Genomic DNA, 20915 nt, shown 5'->3' on the forward strand with positions numbered 1-20915 from the left:
TCGACGTTCTGCGAACGCCTCCCTGACCCAGCAGTTGTTCTCTCCCCACACCATGAAACTAATGCTACCACAACTCCCAGGTTGGGGGAGGAGAGAGCTGACAGGTGTAGGCCACCACAAGGCCCCTGTAGCTGGACCCAGCAGTCAATCTCCACTCTGGGATAATAGCCCTTTGCTGCTGCCAGCTAAAGCAGTTCATCATGTAGCTCAAGTAGTGTCAGCCGACGCTGTGGTGCTGGAGGATCAGGATTCGCACTCTGATGACGATGTATGAATGGAGGGGGCTGTTAGTTGTACATAACTTTGTTTTCACCTTTTTTTTCATTTAAAAATATTAAGAAATTACAATACATTAAAAGAATAATATTCAGGTTCCATCATCAGTCACTCAGAAGTTAAGAAATGCTAGTTTTATGCATGTCCATACAACCTTTAAACTGCCCCCTTGTGTGTATGTATTGTAATAATCTTTAATTTTATGAACGCATGCTATTTTTCCACAGGATCCTAGTCTCATTCAGTGCCACAGGATAGATCCACAAGTGGGCAGAATAATTTGCACAGGGCAACTGGGTTACTTTCAGGTGCTTGACTTTGCAACCTAAATAACATTCTAGTAACATAATTTTTTTATGTAATTTAAGAGTGACCAATGTCAAACTGACCAATGCTCGTTCCAGGAATGTGCAGAAGCTCTCAAATGCACTGTCTGAGATGGAGCAACACATTAGTAAAGTAGAATTTACAATAGAAGGAAAGATGCATACGTTTAAAATGTCTAATGTTAACAAGTGTTAAGAAGGCCAGTCTGATATTTCGTTGGGCTCTCTAGACCCCTAGCCTGTGCTTTCTTACCTTTATGACAACCTAAATACAACTGGTGCCAGATTTAAACAGGTTGTTCTCAGAACAGGTTGTTCTCAGAGTTGAGTGGATTCTAGAATGAATCCAGATTCACCACTTCCAGCTGGCATGGGACAGAAGGCAGCCTGGGTTGGTTGCATTGCCCGATTCTGACCCTGCGAAGTTTTCGGTATCTCTGTACTCTGAAGCCCTATCTATATTGTGGGCTCCAAAAGACCTCAGCTACAAGAGCAGAGAACAAGAGCCTCATTTGCTCTTTGTAGTGTATTGAAACCTGTGTTAAAATTGTGCTCCATCACTGTACGTACCCTGGGGGTTTTCCTGGTCCTGCTTGCAGGTTAGGGGGCTCTATGGGGAAGCATGCAATCGGGCCTAATAAGAGTCACTTTACAGACAGTCTAGACTAAGGTGGAGTGAGAGGTGGTTCCTTTTTTTTTTTTTTAGTTTTAAAGGAAGCTGCCTGCTTTGTGTCTCTTTGGCTTGTGTGTGTTATAGTCCTGAATTCTCAGAAATTATGTAGTGTTATGTTGCAACCTTCCAGCAAGAGTATTTGATGTTTTGTTCTAACTTCTCTGCTATAAAACATAACATTCTGAAGGCAGGCTTAGGCACACACTTTCACTGAGGCAATTAAAAGAGAGTAATTCAGAGGATGTGATTATTTTTTTTATTTCTTATATTTAGGTCAGTAGTGCCTAGAGACCAGCCAGGGCCCTTTTATGCTAGTAGGCACTGTACAAGCAGAGTAACAGATAGTCCCTGCCCTGAAGGGCTTACAATCTAAATAGATGACAGATAGAGGACGGGGAAAAGGGATCTAACACGCAAGCAGAGTGATGATTTGTAAACAGTATATTACTTCATTGATTTTATTTTGTTTTTTGTTAATTTCTTGGGTGGAGTTTAGTGAGGAAGAGATTAGCTAAATGGAAAGCCAAGGGAAGGGAGAGGGAACATTGAAGACCGTGTTGGTTATGCACTGTGAGTACTATTGGTAGCAGTGAGGAGAAGCAGCACTATTGCCCTCCCCCCCCCCCGCCTTCCCCCCCCCCCTACTGCCATTCAGATTTGGCCCTGCTGTCCAGCTGTCATGATCAGGGGGCCATGAGTCAGTGGCGTTGCGACCGGGGGTCCAAGCGCTGCTCAGGTTTGGCTCTGTGGCCCCTCTGTTATGGCATGGGGGCTTTGGAGCCAAAATTTAGCAACCTGGTGCACATCCAGTTGCAGCGCCAAACACCAGGTTGCAACACAACTCCCTCAGTTTTGGTCCCACGCTCCCCATCATGACAGAGCACTGGCGGGGCCAAAAGTAAGTGGGAAGTGTGGCAGCCAGGGCTGATCTTCCCCGCTGCTGCTGTGGGGCCAGCTCCTGTACCAGGCTCTCCCCAGGGGCCCACCTGGCTTTGTCCTGCTTCCAGCTGCCTATGTCCACTCTCAGGGAGGGGGAGTGACGCTGCACCTGGTGGGCTGGGCTGGGAGGCAGGAGCTGAGCCTGGCGTGGGCTGTGGTGGGAATGGCTCCACATGGATTGAGGGTGCAGGCAGAGAAAACAGAGAATTCTGTGGAACACAGTCTGATGACATCATTAGCGCTCATAGGTCCCTGCTGCAGAAACCTGCTGAGGCTGCTTCTCTGCCCACTGGAGAGTTTGGCTTGCCTGGGAGCTGTCTCCTTTCTGGAATAGTGCCCTTGTCCCAGCCACAGTGGGAATGGGTGCCTGCATGGGTCTTAGTCCCGCTGGAGAGGAGGGGTGCCACCCCTGCACAGTTGTGGGTCCAGGGGACACTGGGAGGGTGGGATAGTCTAGGCAAAGCCTCATCTTTCCTCCTCTCTCTCCCCCTCCCTTCATAATGCTGCAATACCTTCTGAGACCACTTCTGTGTCCGCTCTCCTGGCTTGAGAGTTTCTCTGGCAGAAAGGCTGACTCGTACTATAGCACTGTACTTTCTCTACTGCAGAGAAGCTGGAGGCTTGAGACCAAGAATGAGAATCCTGTGAGGTGAAACTGTCAAAGCAGAATTCTAGGTAAATATTTTTCTTATATCTGGGATATCCTAGTGTAACCCTTCTGTCTGATGGAGTTGGCAGCAACAAGGGATAACAGAACTGGCTCAAGCCCCGATTCAGTAATCTGGGAGAATTACACACCACCTCTGGGTGCCTCTAAGAGGCAATACAACCACACTCGTAAGCACTGAGTATGCGTATGGAAAAGAAAACTTTTAATAAAGGGGGAAAGGAACCTGGCATTAATTTGGGAAAACACCACAAGCCTGGTTCAAAAACATATGGCCATGAGCAAAACACCCATCCCAGAGTACTTTGGGCGTTGTTCTTTTCCTCAGTCTCTTGCCTTGCAGTGTGAAAGTCTGAAAACCAAATGTCTGTTTAACATGCCACTCCCCTCTCCCTTCCCCCCACCCCACTCACAGTTGTTGTCCTTGGTCAGCAAAGACTTGGAGGTGCACCGTGCATTCTTGTGAGTTCAACTCCTAGCCTGGGGAGGAAGCATTGAGCAGTGCGTCAGGGGCTGCTGTGCTGTTCATTCTGTGTCTCTGCCGTCGCTCGCTCTGCTGTGGATTGTTCCGCCGCGGTTTGCTTTGCCGCAGGCCGCACCGGTGGTGCGCACTCTGCTGCCAGCTGCTCCACTGTCATTCACTCCACCGCTGCCCTCTCTACTGCAACCTCTGGGATGCTTTTAGGTCCCACCACAGCGCTCCGTGATTTCAGCTCTCCGCGGGGGAGGCTCTCTGCTAGTGCAGGCTGGGCATTCTTTTTCACCAGAGACACTGTCCCGCAGCAGGCCTAAGGCTTAGCACTTAGACCTAGGGCACGGCTACACTTGCAGATGTAGAGCGCCGGGAGTTAAACCAGGCCTTGGAGACCACAGCAGGGAAAACGCTGTCGTGTGTTCACACTGTCAGCTGCAAGTGCACTGGCGTGGCCACACTAGCAGCTCTTGCAACAACACAGAGAGCAGTGCATTGTGGTAGCTATCCCAGTGTGCAAGTGGCTGCAGCGTGCTTTTCAAATGGGGAGGGGGGATGGAGTGTGACGGAGTGTGTTGTGAGTATGTGGGGGGAGAGACACTGTTTTGGGGGGCAGAGTGTGTCAGCAGGCTCTCTTGTAAGTTCAGACAGCGGCAGCGTGAAGGGGGAAACCCCAACATCAGCCCCCACCGCCGCCTCTCTCTCTCTCTCACACAACACGCACAAACGCCTGCCTCTGCAGCAGGAGCATCCCACAGTGATGGTTTGCTTTGTGTCCCGGAGCAGCTAAGCAGCCGGCTGTCAGAAAGGGAGCATTGAAAGGGGATATCCGCATGCCTGCAGCCAAGTTCAAAACAATAACCAGAGTGGCCACTTGACTTCAAGGGATTATGGAATGTTTCCAGAGGCCAATCACAGCGGAGTAATGCAACACGTTGTCCACACTGACACCCCGGCATTTCAGCCAGGGCGCTGAAAGCTCTATACTTCTCGTGGAGGTGGATTACCAGGAGCACTCCAGCCGCAGAGTCCAGGCACTCTAAGTGCCTTGCCAGTGTGGACACCTCAGGAGTTAGGGTGCCCGGGGCTTATTTAATGTGCTCTAACTTGCAAGTGTAGCCAAGGCCATAGTTACCAGTGATTTCAGCTCTAGTGATCCATAACAAAAGACTCTCAATTGAGTCTAATCAGCTTTGCCATTAAACAGTACAGGGAAGAAGGGTCAAATGGCATCTAGGGCTCTTACTAGAGCCCACACCATGAGATAGCAACACCTGTCTTCACCTTCTCTTGTCTCCACTGGACTTTGGCACCCCTACAAGTCTCTCCTTAGCGAGCACAGTTCAATTGAGGGTGAACTCCTCAACCAGGCCATGCCAAGAAAAGGTCTGCTGCCCTTTATTCATACAACAAAGATTACACCACTTTAGTAGCCCTGCACCTGATAACAAAGTGACTTGCAATCCAGTACCTGCCAAAAATCATCATTTGGGCCAAGCAACTCCATTATGCTGCACACCTAGGCAGAGTAGGTGTGTTTATGCAAACAAGGTCAGTTCCTGAAGTCTTCTCCCCAAGCTCGTCACTTATTCAGACCCTGCTTACATCAATATGTGTACTAGTTTTAGCTTTAGTGGTTTGTCTTTCATCATTTGGGTCCTCATGAAAGTTTATTAAATAATTTAAAGAAAAAAATATCGCAATCGGTAAAATGCAGCAAACCTTTAAAAATCTGTTAAAGGTCTAAAGACAAGGAGTTCTTCTCATCACCAAAACTGTGAAATATATTTGGAGGGGAAAAATGTTTGTGCTTTCATTAAAAGAGGTAGTAATAAGCCTTTTTACTGAAAAGTGGGAGCATCTGTGACATTGAAAATGTGGCTGACCAACATGAGAAATTGGTTAATATTTTCCAACCCTTTTTAATGGTGGTTTAATGATCAGGGGGAAAATGTGATATAGAAACTAAATGCTCGGTTATTTATGAGCAGACTTCAAAACCAACTTTTTTTATTGCAAACAAATTTTTGACACCTCCATCTTGTCTTATAAGAAGTAGGAAATTGTCAACCATATGGAATTCATGAATCCAGCTTCAGATCGAGCAATAACATTACATTTGGTGGAAGTAGAGCTTGTTAGCAATTCCATTATCTTTTTATTTACAGACTGCCAGTCCCTGTTTATAACAGGGTCAGGTTCTTCCAAATCTTCATGGGGAGCCTGCAAGTATACTGTAAATCTCAGTAGCATCTGAGATTTAAAAAATTGACAGTGAAGTATCAAGAAGATACACTTGTTGACTGCATGGGAGGACTAATCAAAGGAGACTTTAATAGAAAATACTCCTCATGTCATAATTCTAACAGACAAATTTTAAGCTAGTTGCATACACTGACAAAAAAGATGGAAGATGTCATCCTGAATGTATATCAAACCCAACTGTATGTATTTATGTAAACATTTTTCAAGACAATGGCTGACTCTTAGTGCTTATAATGATGCTCAAATGGTGACTTTATGGAGATGCCTTCTCAATCTTTGGGAGAAACTGTTTACAGACACTTCATTTCTTTTAAACTGGTTAATTTATTAGGATTTCTAGTTTTTACCTGGTCTCTGTTTTTCTCTTAATATGCAAATATTTATTTAAAGTTATTAAAATAAAGGATAGGCAGAAACTAATACTTCCATTAGAGTCAGCATAGCCTAGTGATTAAAGCAGGGATGGGGAGAGCCAGGAGACCAGGTTTCATTTACTAGTACAAATGGTAGTAATTTTTCCCAGATGCCAGAATGTGCATGTTTTTCAGCTACAGACTTCCAGTCCGTGCTGCTCCAACTCCCTAGAGACATAAGGTTTCATTTTGTTGTTGCCTGGGAGCATCACACAGATTTACATTTATGTTCTGCTCTATCACTCTAGATTTCCTGAACATGGAGTTAGGCCAGTTAATGATACTGTGTCAGATAGGGTGACCAGACAGCAAATGTGAAAAATCAGGACAGGTGGTTGTGGGTAATAAGAGCCTATATAAGAAAAAGACCCAAAAATCAGGACTGTCCGTATAAAATCGGGACATCTGGTCACCCTAGTGTCAGATGCAATCTGTGTGTCTAACCCTGTGTCCTGTGATCCACCACTTCAGTACAACCTGTTTGTGCAGCGACAGAGCATCTGGATAGTTGTGTGCCTTGATGCCTCAAGACCATGCTCAGAGGCCGTCAGCTAGTTACACTGTGAGAATGCCAACTTGGTGCAATACCTCAGTCAAGTCCCTATCTTGCTGCACAGATGCCTCAGTTCTGGTGAGTTTCGTGCTGGACACTTGAGATCCCAAGAGGGAGAAACCTGTGAGAGATCATCTGCAGAAAGCAGAGTTACAGGTAAGTAATTATTTCTGTATTGGTCCTGTCTAGACTTTTCTCTAGGCTCAATGTCCCCTTAGATGAGGGTTGCTCAACCTTTGGGTTGTGACACAAATTTGGTTTATGGGAATGTGTCCAAGGGTTGCGTGGGAAGCCCTAGGGCATGTGTGTTGCAAAACCCATCCTGCAATCTGGTCCTGTGAGGCTGGCTAGGGTTTGACTCCCAGCCCTGGTCCTTGCAACCTGGTGCACGGGGCTGCAGCACTGCTCCCCTTTGTCATGATGTCATGGGAATGCTGACTGGGCCAAATTTGAATAAGAGGCACTGCGTCCCCATCCGCCAAATTGGAATGCCGCTCTCACAAATTTGGCTTGGCCAACTCCCCCTCAGGAGAGCCAGGCCAAACCTCAGGTAGTCTCAATGTTTGAAGCAGGAAACCGAACCCAGCCAGCCCCACAGGACAGCAGCTGCAGGAGCCCCCGCTACAGTGTGCAGTGTACTTATTTAGTGCCTATTACATTAATGTGTATACTGTTGGTAAGAAATATGTAGTAAGGCAAATGTTTTTTGCACTAAAGCTATTAACTGTGCCACAATAGGCCATCAAGGTTTACTAGTGGGTTCTGAGTCCCAAAATGTCAAGAACCATTGCCTTAGATGCTCCATAGTGGCCACTGTGAGATTTAAATGCTGTACTGCTTCCAGCCCAAGCATTCCTTGACTTCACTCTGGAAAAGACTAGTTAATTATGACGAGATGCCTGCTGACAGGTCATTGTAGCTAAACATATTTTTCGGCACTGGGAACTTTTCAGCAGGGTGAAAATCACTGCTAGTCATGGCTGAATCATTTATTGTGAATAAACTAGACAGTGAATTTAGCCAGGTTTTTTTCTGTTTATTTCTGTAGATGTGTTTACTCATAAGCGTTTGCTGAATAGACTGGGCAGATAATTTTTAGCCTATAGATTAATCGTAGACTGTTTGCTATGACTGTTGTTTGTTGCACATGATTGGTTAGTTGACTCTCGTGTTGTTGTTTTCTCCGCTGTACCTGGCCTGCTTAAAAGTTTAAGCAGACAAAGAATGAATAAAGAATAGTGGAAAAACATATAGTAAATAATGAATAGAGAATGTTTGTACAGAAATCGTTTTGATATGTAAATACGAGTATTCCTATGGAGAACAGCCATTTTCCAAACATTTGTGTGAACAAGAATGTCTAACTAATAAAAGGAAAAAAATTGGTGGAACTAGACAGTGGTCCAGAGTAGAAACAAATGTTTGTGATTTCTGTTTTAGCACTAAACCACCAGCTCTAGTACCTGTTATAATTAACATTAATAAAGAAGAGAATCTGGGATGGTTTTCCCTTTCATTGAACATCACATTTTCCATGATCTGTCTATTCTAGGATTTAGGGATGAATAGGGGAATGACTAATAATATTTTCTGGTTTGTGCTTTCCCTCTTCTGAAATCATTAGTAATTATTCTTTACCCATACGTAACATCTTTCTTCCAAAAATCTTGAAATGCTTTGTGGATATGTATTCTATAAATGTGGAAACTAGACTTGAGAAAGGTTAAATGATTTGCCCAGACCTTAGTGTCTTTCAAGTCAGTGTCAGAGTCTGAACTGAAATTCAGCTCTCCTGACTCCTACTTTTGGGTTAAACAAACATATCTATTTCATTTGCCTGTGTGTTCCTGTATTATTGGTTGTTATAGTTATTGTATTATGGTACTGTGTGCATCAGAAGTTTTAATAGGCAGGTGTCAGAAAACATTTTGTTGGTCACATGCCAATGCTAAGGAAACTCAAGTTAGGCTGTGGGCTTGACTGAGACTACAAATAAATAGACACTCCAATTCTTAAAGCAGACATTGGATAAGAGAGAGGAGTTAATATTTCTTTAAGGACCTGATTACCCATTAACATTTTAGGGGTTTTCCCCCTTTATATGCTTAAATTGTGATTCTTATATACATTTTATTTTTCTTTCAGCCACATTTATTTTAGCTTTTTCTAAAGTAAACCAGTCTGAAAGAAAAATAAAATTTGTATAAGAATCACAGGCTGATTTCCCTTACCATGGATGGAAGTTTATTTACTTCATTAAAGATAACAGTAGTAATATTCTAAAAAGTAGGAATAGTCTGATATGACCACCTTTTAAGCATATCATCCAATATAACAAGAGGGATCCAGGGTGATAACTGGAAAATGTAAACTCTTAAATTTACATTTTTGTTATTACTAAATTATCCTTATTACTTTTCTGTTGATGTATGGCTAGGGATTAAAGGTTGTCACAGTACAAAACAATATTATTCTATTGTTTTACTTACTAGGTATAGTCTGAATAATTTTAATGACAAAAGGGTAGAGAAAATGCTTTTATGGTTGATAGAGGTCATGTTTGTTTCCATTAAAGGAGCCATAGCAGAAGAATTGGATTTGGCATTTGTAGGCTATGGTATACTGTCTCTCTGTAAAAAGAAAAGGAGTACTTGTGGCACTTTAGAGAGTAACAAATTTATCTGAGCATAAGCTTTCATGAGCTACAGCTTGTAGCTCACGAAAGCTTATGCTCAAATAAATTTGTTAGTCTCTAAGGTGCCACAAGTACTCCTTTTCTTTTTGCGGATATAGACTAACACGGCTGCTACTCTGAAACCTGTCTCTCTGTAGAATTTGTAAGAATATGGAAATCTGTGACTTCTGAACTGCTGTTTCATCATGGCAATGATTGAATTTGAAAATCTATTCCACTTCCTGCATCTGGTAAACATTTAGGCATGACAGCTCTTCAGGGGAAGTAAGACAGCCTTCTTAAAATCTCTAATCAGCAGAATAGCCCTTCCATAAACACAAATTGAAGCTTCCAATACTTATTCTCACTGCCACAGTAAAATGTATGCATGGCTGCACAAGGCAACAGTATGCTGCAAATGCTACCCTTCTGTTTTTGTAAATTATTTGCAGTAGGCATGAAATGCCTTTTAGAATGGGAATGCTGTTTTTGGCCACCTTCCTCTGAGATCATGAGTTGGGAGAAACTGTGCATTTATTGGGTAGATGAGGTCAGCAGGAAAAAATATAGTAATATCAATAAATCATGCATAAATGAAGCCTTTTTCTGAATGAAATACCTTACCAAGAGCCCATGTAAAGCTTTCATAAATTATACTCTGAATTATTATCTTGTAGATGCTAGACTTTTTTCTGTGCAGAGTTTGAAAACCTGTGATGTTCAATGACCTGATATTCCTGTATTGCAATGGCAATTTCACCCAGAAGAGCCATGAGAGGCAAATTAAAAATGAGTGAAAGAAGAAAATTGTGTATGTGTATGATACAATAAATTAGTTGTACAAGCAAAATAATGCACAACTAGTTTTTGAAATTGTATGGTCCCTTCTGAAAAAAAAATAGAACATGCATATACTTGTTACAAAGGTTTTAAAATATTACTTCAATATTTCTTCCACTTTGACCTGAAGATCTCAAGGTTTTTACAAAGGTGAGTAAGTACCATTAACCCTTACTTGAAGATGGGTAAACTGGGGCCAAGATAGCTCAAGTGCCTTGTCCAAGATCATACTGTGAGTGACTGGCAAAGTGGGAAAAAGAACCTCAGGTCTCCTGACTGGGAATCTGCAGATGGCATGTTCAGCTCTGTTAGGATCTCAGGGTGAGCTCCAGAATGTTGACAACACTTAGCATAATTCAAAAATCTAGCTGACAACAGTTAGTCCAGGTAGCATACTCCAATGTTATCTTTGAATGATACCTGAACGTAGGTATATGCAGTGGTGAGCTGGAGCCAGTTCGCGCCAGTTCGCTAGAACCGGTTGTTAAATTTAGAAGCCCTTTTAGAACCGGTTGTTCTGTGAGGGGCAACCGGTTCTAAAAGGGCTTCTAAATTTAACCGGCCAAAAGTGGCGCCTTAGGCACAGACTCCACAGGTTCTCCAGCCCTGGAGCACCCAAGGGGAAAATTTGGTGGGTACAGAGCACCCACTGGCAGTTCCCCGCCTCACCCCCAGCCCCAGCTCACCTCTGCTCTGCCTCCGCCTCCTCCCCTGAATGTGCCACCCCGCTCTGCTTCTCCGCTCTCCCCCCACTCCCCCCCCAGCTTCCTGCAAATCAGCTGTTCGCACGGGAAGCCGGGGCAGGCTGAGAAGCAGGCGGAGGCTTCACACTCAGGCCCAGGGAGGCAGAGTGGAGGTGAGCTCAGGCGGGGGTGTGTGAGGAGGGCCGCCCGCGCCGCAGCAGGTAACCCGGGGGGGGTTGGGGGTGTGCACGCAGGGGGACTGCTCCCTGCCCCAGCTCACCTCCGCCACCTTCTGCCTGAGCAGGAAGCCGCGGCCTGCTTCTCAGTCCTCCCCGGCTTCCCGCCAAACAGCTGATTCGTGGGAAGCGGGGGGCGGGTGCAGAGAAGCAGAGCGGGGCGGTGGGTTCAGGGGAGGAGGTGGAGCGGAGGTGAGCTGGGGCTGGGCATGGGGTGGAGAGCTGCCGGTGGGTGCTCTGCACCCACCAGTTTTTCCCCGTGGGTGCTCCAGCCCCAGAGCACCCAGGGAGTCGGCGCCTAAGGTGCCACTTTTGATGTGATCAGTGGGGGAGCGGCTGCTCCCCTCCTAGCTATGCTCCCCCGCCCCTAAGAGCCAGAGGGACCTGCCAGATGCTTCCTGGGAGCTGCCCCAGGTAAGCACCGCCGGGACTCCCCACCTCGCCCCCCGGCAGGTCCCTCTGGCTCTTAGGGGTGGGGTGGGCACCCACTACGGTGGTCCACGAGACCCTCCTGCCCGGTTCTGGGGGCAGTCAGGGGACAGGGGTGGATGGGGCAGGGATCCTGGGGGGCGGGGGTGAGGAGGGAACCCATTGTTAAAATTTTGGCAGCTCATCACTGGGTATATGTACTCTTCTAAAACAGTGATAAATGGTGGAAAGTACTTCTTCTGACAAAAATAGCAGCACCAATTCAACAGCATGAAGTGTTGTTTAGGAGAGTAAGTGCTATTGATAACCTGCAAATATTTACAGTAAACAGATGAGGACAGGTGCAAACAATTTTCTGTGTGGAAAATCAAATATAACTGTAATATGTGATGGGATAGCAGATGTTCAGCAAGCTGAGTTCCATTTTCTAACATTAACGTGTTCCGTACTTAATAGTAGCTTTCACTGACCTCCTGAAACTCTACGTTGGTGCTTAATAAAAACAGAAGTAATTTAAGTGTAACAAAATGGCATTTTATTGAAACATGTCTTGCTTGTGGGTATATTTTGCTGACAGATTGGAATGTGTATTGCTTCATTGTTTAGTTACGACTTAATGCTAAAGTCATTAACATTCTGTGTGATAATCCATAAAGTCGCCTACTTATGGCAAGGTAACGAAGAAAATCATTTTTTGTAGCAAGAACTTCTGACTGTAAATTAATTAAAAATATTAAAGTTGTTCTAACCTGATATATTCATTTTTATCTGTGTTAAATGCGGCCAAATGTTTTCCTGAAAATTATTGCCATTTGCACTAAATCCTTTTTTTTATTTCTGTAAAACTTCTCCTCAAAGAAGAATAGGGAAATGGATTGCATTGCACAGAAATCTCAGAAAACTGAGAACCAAAGGATAATATCCTAGCACCAGTGAAATCAGTGGGAGTTTTGCCATTGAGTTCTCTAGAATGAGGATTTAATCCAATGCATACTATTCTAGGATAGTGCTTATAAATCCAGATAATACCCATCAACCAATATTTAATCATCTAAACCAGCAGTTTTCAAACAGGGGTCTGCGGAGGTACTCCAGGGGGTTTGCGAGTCATGCCCGGGGCCACTGGCCCCGCTGATCAACTCCTCCCCTTCACTCCCAAGGCCTCCTGTATGTTCAGCATTGTGCAGGAGTCGCTGGGAGGAAGAGGGAGGAGCAGTGAGGGGTGGAAAGAGGTGGGGAAGAAGAAGGGCAGGGACGGGGCGGGGGAAGGGTGGAGCGTGAGGCTGAGCAGGCATTGAGCACCCCCCTTGGAAAATTAAAAGCTGGCTGGGGGGTCTGCGAAAAATTTTAAATCAAAATCAGGTTGCTAACATTTGAGAACCGCTGATCTAAACCATACATTCTGAATTAATATCTGTGCCCCTTCATTCAATCCCGCACTACAAGCATGGATATCTGTTTGGAATTGACTTGCAGAGTTTGCTTCTGTTGCTGACTTTGTTCCCTGTCTTAGGCACATCTCTGTAAAGACATTCTGCCGGGACTTTCTTCTACTATTTCTGCACAATTGTTTCCTGAGCATGGTTTAGAATGAGTAGCCTTTGTAAACATCTTATTTGCATACATCATTTGTTTTCTTTTTAGCAAGTATTTTAAACTAATATCTTGAAGGCCGTAAAACATTGCTAACTCTGTAACTGTGGTCATTAGCAGGATGGATATGCCTATTAATAAAATAACTGTAATTTACAAGGTGTTTGAAGCTCTGTTAGGAGCCTGTTGTAAATAGTGGTTTATCTCTGACATCCTTACTTTCCTGACCTCTTTCCACAGAGTGGTCAAATTTTTGTAGTTCTCTTCATAATTCATATTTCTTATGTCCTGAATAAATTTTTGTTTTAAGACTTTACTTTCTACATGTTGTAACATGACCCAGCTTGATTAAACATGTGCTTTGATTGCATGTTCCATGAGTCTTTAATTTTTCAGATTCAGACAGAAGATGATCAAGGGGATTGTCTAATGATACCAGGCAACCTACAAATAATAATACTTAAGTAATAAGAGAACCAGTAAAAATAATTTTGTTGAAATTTTTACTGAAGTGCTTGCTGTCCCTCATTCCCCTTTCTCTTCCTTCATACCAGCTGCAGTGCAGGAATTTCAAGAGAGCTCACTGCAATATGAAATTCCAGGAGACTATGTGGGATCAGGACACACAATGGGCAGTGTAACAGGGTCCTCTGCCTGCCCCTCTTCCTGGGGCCTGCTGACTGCCCCAATAAAGCTCAGAGAGGCTTCCTGTTATGCAGCACCCGTGGCTTTATTTACACACACAGTTCTCCCACCACCAGTGTTGAGCTATTTACAAGGCTTACAGGGTTAGTTCCCTCTTTGGCTAGCAGTCAGCCCGCAGCCAGGAGACTGCCCTTTCTCCTGGCAGCCCCCTTCATACCGGCTCCCAGCCCTTATAACTGCTGGTGTGTCAGGCCCACAGGTGGACCCAATCCCCAGGCCAGGCATCATGCCTGTTACACCAGCCCCAATCTATTTCTCTTGATTGGAGCTGGCTGAGCAGGGGCTAATTAGGTGCTTTTGTAACAGCACCCTGCTACACACCTCCCCCCTTAAGCTGATGCCAGGCCTGGTCTTCCTTGGCCCTGCTTCCCTCGGCCGGGGGGTTTACTCTGGGGATCGTCCCCCTGTCTCGTGGGGTTTTGGCATGCCCCATCCACAAAAGGCGCATTGGGTAGGGGGCGGGGCACCCCACAGATCTACGTCACCCAGAGATCTTCACACCAGTCACATGGTTGGTCTGGCCGCCCCAGACGCTCCCTTTTGTTCTCTGGTGGGGGAGACAGGTCAGAGCCCCCTACCCCGAGTCTGGCCCCGATCTCAGGATCGAGCCCTCCACTCCTTGGAGTTTGGGTCTCCCCCTTTTGGGTTTCCCCCCTCCAATCTTTCTGTACCCTCTTCTCCATCTCAATCTGCGGGATCCCCTCCCCTGATGGATCCTGCCCAGGAAGCTCCATCCCCTCCTTGGGGACTCCCGTAGGATCCCCACCTTGGGTATGTTGTCTAGAAGTCTCAATTTCTTCCCCTGGAGGTTGTGGGGACTCCACCCTCCCAGGGCCCACCTCCATACGGGCCTCATCCCCTGTCTCCAGGGCGCTCGCTCTCTCCTGTTTTGGGGATCTCCTCCTCGGGCCCCCTCTCCCCTTTGGGGAGGGTTCCAGTCCACCTCCAGGACCACAGGGTAGGCCAACCCCCCTATTACCCCACCTGCTTCCAGGCAAATCTCCCCTGCACCTCCAGGGGTATCTGGGCCATGGGACAATACTCCTTATCCCCATGGATGCATTCCACTAGCATCATTGCCCCAGGGATAAGCCAATGTGGCTTCACTAAGCACCGCTGTATAAGGGAGCAAGTGGAGGCTGTATCTACAAGACGCCTCTGGGGTCTTTTTCCAACCTGCACTGGGATAGTGGCCAGCCCATGGTTCTTTTTCCGCCCCCTAATCTTAGTCAAACCACAAAATTCAGCAGCCCCACATTCCATCACCGGGCAGTCCCAGCTCTTATGTCCTGGCTGTCCACACCGCCAGCATATGAGCTGCCCCGAGCAGCAAGGGGTCCCTTTGGGCTCCTCCTGCCGCTTGTCTACCGGCTTCACCCCGGGGTGCTTGTGGGTTTTCCTGCCCCCCTCTGTGTCCTGCAGGGCCCGATGCTCCCTCGGCGGGAAGTCGGCCTCTGCATATTCTTCCATTCTTTGCACGGCGGCTTCTAGGGTGGCCGGCTGATGTCACCTCACCCAAACTCGCACGCTATCGGGTAGACACTGTACAAACTGTTCAAGGACCACTTGATCCATTATCTGTGGCACGGTGTGGGCATCGGGCCTCAACCACCTCGTTGCCCACTCCGTTAACCTTTGGGCAAAGGCCCAGGGCTGCACAGCCCCGCCCACCGGGCTGCCCGAAACTTTTGCCGATATTTCTCGGCCGAAAATCCGAGGCGGTCCAGGATCGCTGCCTTCACTGCATCGTAGTCCCTAGTTTGGGCCTCCGTCAGGGCCATGTACGCTGGCTGTGCCTCCCCAGCCACATAGGGGGCCAGCCGCAGGACCCAGGTTGCCCTGTCCCATCCTGTGCCCAAGGCCACCCACTTGAAGGTGCCCAAAAAGGCATCTGGGTCGTTGGCTGGGGCCATCTTACAAAGGCTGAGGCCCGGGGTCCGAGTGCCCTCTCCGCCTGCAGGGCTCACCAACTTCTGCAGGAGCTGCTGCTGCACCCTAGACTGCTCCTTGATAAAATCCTGTAACGCCCCCTGCTGCTCTGCCTGCCATGCGAGTAGAGCTTGCCTCTCCACTTGGTGGGACTGCTGGAACGCCTGAAGTGCTTTCTGCATCTCTCCATGATGTTCCGTGAGCCACAGCAGGCTGCCTTCCACTGCCGGGTCGCCAAATCGTATCTTTGGCCTCAGATCCCGGACAAGCCCCCATGTGTCACAGGGTCCTCTTTCTGGGGCCTGCTGACTGTCCCAATAAAGCTCAGAGAGGCTTCCTGTTATGCAGTACCCGTGGCTTTATTTACACGCACAGTTCTCCCACCATCAGTGTTGAGCTATTTACAAGGCTTACAGGGTTAGTTCCCTCTTTGGCTAGCAGTCAGCCAGGAGACTGCCTGTTGTCCTGGCAGCCCCCCTTCTTACTGGCTCCCAGCCCTTATAACTGCTGGCTTGTCAGGCCCACAGGTGGCGCCAATCCCCAGGCCAAGCAGCATGCCTGTTACACCAGCCCCAATCTATTTCTCTTGATTGGAGCTGGCTGAGCCGGGGCTAATTAGGTGCTTTTGCAGCAGCACCCTGCTGCAGGCAGGCAGCTGGAGAATTGAAAATGGGTGGGAGAAGGGAGTGAGATGAGGAAACAGTTTTCATGGAAGAGAGTGAGAGGAAGAAATAAGAGGGAGAGGGAGCAGCTTTCAGGAGCGAGAGGAGAGAGGAATAGCATTGGGGTGGGAATAAAAGGAGAAGAGAACAGACTTCAGGCAGGGGGCAATGAGGGAGGAGGGAATTTTTTGGATAGGGTGGTGGTTGTGTCAGTGCAAAGCAGTCTTGCCTGTGAGCTGCTTTGTTCAGAGTTTGCAGAATATAGCTGCTGGAATGCTTCAGACTTTATTTCAGAGAGCCTGTGCTAAGAGGCAGAGGGGGATGTGACCTGGGCATGTTCAGGGAGAGTTGGACCTTGAAGGAGAGCGCCATCTGGACGTTTTTTCTGTTGCTTGCTTCATAGCTCCTGGATGCCCTAAACCCAAGCCAGGAGCAGGCCTGCCACTGAACTGCAGAATCTGCCAAAGGTGAGGGTAGGGGGAGAGACCCTGTTTGGAGAAGGGAGAGGTTTGACCTGCGAGAGTGGTGAGGGATAGCGCACTTATGGTTTCATCTGCTTGGGGTCACAGAGGCAATTCCATCGACACTAGCAGGGGAACGAGGGAGGAAGGAAAAGGGAAGAGGACTGGGAGAAACTCTTAACAACATATTGACTTCTTCATTTTTTGGCTGTGACATCAATCTTTATAGTAATTTACTGTGTAAATATTTCACAGCCAAAGACACTGGTCCCACAGTCAAAGTGCTTAGTTTGCGCACAAACTGATACCTGCTGTCTTGCACCTTTGAACGTACTTATTAATAAAAATCATGAACACTGAGTTTCACAAAGTACAGTTGCTTTGTCCATACAGATAAGGTGTGCAGTGCACACTGTAGGTCTAACACTCTGCTTTACTAAGCCAATGGGTTGCACAGGTCTAACAGATATTTCTCTTCTCCTTTCTTCTTTTTGCCTTCCTTTTGATTGTGAACTCTTCAGGGGAGAAGCTGTATATAGCGCTGTTTCTTAAACAGAGCTGACTTTGTACAAGTAACTGTATGCATGGCAACTATTTGTTTGTTTTAAAGTAGCTTCTAGAGACCCTGACAATGGAATCCCAGTGTCTTAGGTGCTCTGCAAACACATAGTAAGAGGCCATCCCTGCCCCAAAGACTTTGCGAGCTAAACAGACAATAAATAGAGAGGAAAAGTGACTTGCCCAAGATGACACATCAGGTTAGTGGCCAAGCCAGGAACAGAACTCAGATCTGGTTCCCAGTGCAGTACCTTATCCACTGGATCATGTAGCCAGATTTTACCCTTCATTGTAATACATGCTCTCCTTAATACAAACTTATTTTTATTGCCAAGAAACAAATATTTAACAGCTATATCTTAGCAGAATTTACAAAAAAATGGTTACATGTTAGATTGGGCTATGCTTGCTTATAAATGTTCAAATCCATATATCAGACTGACAAGTGCTTGTGCACACTGTTTGCTCTTTTTGTATTGGAAATACATTTACACACACTTTCTCTTTTACAGTTTCCCTTTATTTTTCATGAACCTCCTAATCAGAGCACATAAATAAAGATTAAAACACTATTGCTTCTGAATAAATGTGTTCCTACTCTGTAGAAGACTGGCTGAAATGAGTTTTTGCCATTTATAAATCCCATGAATATTCTTTAAATTACATGAACCTTACAAATGATGGCAGTTTTTGATGTAGGATACTTTAGTTTAATTGGAAAACAGTTTTCAGTAGCTTTAGAAATTACAGAATGCTATCAAGTACAGGTAAAAGATAACCACTAGTAGTTTTAAAGTGCTTATTTCTTTGTAGCTATTTAGTTTTGGAACTATGGTAGTTCCAACCACAACGATGTGCAGAAACACATTTTTCAGAAGATGAGTCTTTATTTTACTTGTAAGTATAGGAATACTTTAAAGAATACTTGAGCTTCTCACATTATTTATAGGTTTGAACTTGATATGCCGCGGTTTCCATAAGTTCTTGATCAGGCAACTATGAAAAAGCAGTAGGTAAGAGAGAACTTATCAAACATAAAACTCCCTTAGGCTCTTCCTCCATTATTACTTCATTTTGTCCTCCTTAGTCTTTTATACACGAAAAAGAAAGTTATAAGCCCAGAGTTATTGAACAGATGTTGCTCCCCCGTGCTCCCATATAAAAATTGTCTATGCCCCTTCTGGACATGGAGAATTATTGAGGTTCAATGTGAGTAGGGTTACCACCTTTTGAAATGCAAAAAATCCAACCGCCCCCTCCCCCAAAAGGCAAGCCCACCACAACCCCAACCACAAGGCAACTCTGCAACTGCCACTTATAGATAAGATTGATAATATCGCATGTCTCCTCACTCTTGTGTGACTTAAACCCTATCTCACATACATGCACAGTGCGCTTGTGCGTTGGTGGGCAGACAGCTTCTGTATTTTCAACAGTTTTGATCTGTTATTGCTTAAACTGTGGAAGTGGGAACACTGCAGCATCTTTATCTGGACACACTTTTAATGTTAACTATCCCAGTTAATTGTGATGATAATGCAAATCTTTAGACCCATGTTAAAAAAAAAAAAACAACTCAGCGGATTAAATTATTTTTCTGGCAACTGGCAAATCCATCAAAAAACTTGGCCAGGCCAGTCAAATACTGGCAAGGTGGGAACCCTAAATGTGAGGTATGGCCTCTGCAATGCTTCTATTCCAGAGAGCCAGGAGTGAGTTCGGGATACCATCGGTGGATCTCCTTGTGGCCACATAAAGTGTTGCTGGAAAGTAGCAGGGTTGGCACAGTAAAACTTTTTTTTAAATCATGAAGAGAAGGGACATATTTCAAAAACAGACAGATGTCACTTACCAGAAGTGTTCCTGTGGGTTTGCAAATGCTTACAATTAAAAAGCTAGAAATTTGGAACTTGTTTCCAGAAATTCATTGTTGCTGTCAGGCCTGGCTCAAGGCAGCATTAAAGAGCATCGAGGCTTGAATCTGGCCGATGTCAGTGAATGGTCACTTTTTTGGCATCAGATGGATGTTTGGAGGAAGTTATTAAATTTGTTTGATCTTAGTGTGTTTTCTAGAGGACTTTTATCAATATCTCAAAACACCACCATTACTGCCTTCCTTATTGGCAGTACCAGTAAAGAGGCGGAGAACTAAATACACATGGAATTTTAAATTATCTTCTCAACTTGGCAGGTCAGGATTTTGAGACAAACTATCACTGAGGGGAAAACTTTGTTGCTGTCCATGCTGTTTCTGTGAAAAGGAGAGAACATAATTCTTTGGAGCTGTTAGTTTGGCTCATTTTATGAGCACAATGGTATATTTAGTTTAAGGGCCTGATCCTGTACCTATTGAAGTCAGTAGACATTTTACCTTTAAAACCCCATAAAAAGTATTTTAAAGGACAAGTGAATTTTGGGCCTGTACCACGTGAATTCATTCATTTTCATTGACTTACAGGATTGTTTTTTTCTCTGGCATATTAACAGAACAATTAATGTGTAAAGATAGCTTAAAAACATGTAGCTCTTCTGTGAAGAGAATATAATTTTTTAAGTGTAAGCAGGAAGGATTTTACAAAGATGAGTATTTTTTCTCAGAGTAATGTTGCATACAGACTGGAGATTGCCTTTTCTGTTGAATTGTATAATGAAAAATCAATCCGTTTAATGGTTGACAAACTCTGACATTCAAATAAAAATGCTGCTGGTATTTTCATAAAGACCTGTAGGCAAAACTAGATTCAGTGAGTTTAATTTATGCAATAGTAAATGTCTGCCAAAACATTGTACAAATGACTGTATAATAGGGCAATAATAACTATGAAGAAAGAGAAGGAAAGAAAGGAAGCAGAGGCCAAACTTCTCAGTTTTTAGAATAAATAAATTCACAAAACCTTTCAATGTAAAATGTTATATTTCTACAATCTCCTTTGCAGCTATGCATTTTAATTTAGAGCAATTTCCTGAAGTCAGCAAAACATGTATCTAACAGTGTAATGTGTGCTGTCAGACTAATTGTTTAGTTTTTGTTATTTGGTCCAGTGAAGTGAAAGTCAGTGATTTCATCTCCTTATTTGGTCTTCTGCCCACTAGTCCACCAGACTTAATTCATTCCTCTTCTGCCTCAAACGTAGCTATCTACTTTTCACACACTAAAGAGATGAAAGGCCTGATTCGTACAGGTATTCTGTCAGATTTTCATGACTGCCCACAAGTTAAAAGAATAGTAAGGAAAGTCTCTTTGAAGAAAAAAAAAATGTGGTTTGAGAAGTTCTATGGCATCAAAGATTTGCACATGAGCTAATTGTTATTTGGAGGAAAAAGATATCCCAGTAAGCAAACAAGACCAAATTTTCTGCTTACTTAAACGCATATTTGCTTTCTCATATCAGTGTTAAATTTAAAATATTTTATTGCCATGATAACCTACATGCTTTTTCCCATAATAATAATCTGTTTGCAGCTTGTCTGTTCAAACCATGCTTTCCTTCCTTTTTCATGTCCTTTATTTACATCTCATTCACTACACTAGTGTTTTTTTTACACACGCCATTTGAGAGG

Source organism: Chelonia mydas, chromosome 9 (genome assembly GCF_015237465.2).
Source record: "Chelonia mydas isolate rCheMyd1 chromosome 9, rCheMyd1.pri.v2, whole genome shotgun sequence".
NCBI lineage: Eukaryota > Metazoa > Chordata > Testudines > Cheloniidae > Chelonia > Chelonia mydas.